Source organism: Triticum dicoccoides, unplaced genomic scaffold, assembly GCF_002162155.2.
Source record: "Triticum dicoccoides isolate Atlit2015 ecotype Zavitan unplaced genomic scaffold, WEW_v2.0 scaffold132122, whole genome shotgun sequence".
NCBI lineage: Eukaryota > Viridiplantae > Streptophyta > Magnoliopsida > Poales > Poaceae > Triticum > Triticum dicoccoides.
In genome coordinates this window covers 1-1,020 of record NW_021193190.1, presented here as the reverse complement: position 1 = coordinate 1,020, position 1,020 = coordinate 1, and the positions used below count along the sequence as shown (strand labels likewise).

Genomic DNA, 1,020 nt, shown 5'->3' with positions numbered 1-1,020 from the left:
GACATGTTACCCCGGTCTTCGTCCCTTATCCTTGCCCCTCCCAGCTCCACTACAAAGACGATTGTACATTGCTTTGGCCGCTCCCTCTCAACTACGGAGACGAGTTTAACGCGGTTTCCACCCCTCCCTCTCAACCGCACCAGTGCACGCTTGCCGCGCCACAACGCCGACGCTGGACCCGTGAATCGTGAGCACCCAGCTATGACTTACCGCACTCGTGCAAAATAATAAAACACGGTAAATATATTACTTACACGTGCGTTTTGTTTTGCAAGCGGCGCGAAAAAAATTAAAAAGGGAATGCAACACGAGGACTTCCCAGGAGGTCACCCATCCTAGTACTACTCTCGCCCAAGCACGCTTAACTTCGGAGTTCTGATGGGATCCGGTGCTTTAGTGCTAGTATGATCGCATCCAACATGTTACCCCGGTCTTCGTCCCTTATTCTTGCCCCTCCCAGCTCCACTACAAAGACGATTGTACATTGCTTTGGCCGCTCCCTCTCAACTACGAAGACGAGTTTAACGCGGTTTCCACCCCTCCCTCTCAACCGCATCAGTGCACGCTTGCCGCGCCACAACGCCGACGCTGGACCCGTGAATTGTGAGCACCCAGCTATGACTTACCGCACTCGTGCAAAATAATAAAACACGGTAAATATATTACTTACACGTGCGTTTTGTTTTGCAAGCGGCGCGAAAAAAATTAAAAAGGGAATGGAACACGAGGACTTCCCAGGAGGTCACCCATCCTAGTACTACTCTTGCCCAAGCACGCTTAACTTCGGAGTTCTGATGGGATCCGGTCCTTTAGTGCTGGTATGATCGCATCCGACATGTTACCCCGGTCTTCGTCCCTTATCCTTGCCCCTCCCAGCTCCACTACAAAGACGATTGTACATTGCTTTGGCCGCTCCCTCTCAACTACGGAGACGAGTTTAACGCGGTTTCCACCCCTCCCTCTCAACCGCACCAGTGCACGCTTGCCGCGCCACAACGCCGACGCTGGACCCGTGAATCG

General features: G+C 52.7%; 2 non-coding genes across 2 annotated transcripts; both read right to left on the bottom strand.

The window, feature by feature from the left end:
- Positions 1-297: 297 nt before the first annotated feature.
- Positions 298-416, bottom strand: LOC119343542. The gene has a single exon (XR_005166143.1). It is a non-coding gene; the product is annotated as a 5S ribosomal RNA (ribosomal RNA).
- A 297-nt stretch (positions 417-713) lies between these two features.
- On the bottom strand, positions 714-832 carry LOC119343543. The gene has a single exon (XR_005166144.1). It is a non-coding gene; the product is annotated as a 5S ribosomal RNA (ribosomal RNA).
- Positions 833-1,020: the final 188 nt, after the last annotated feature.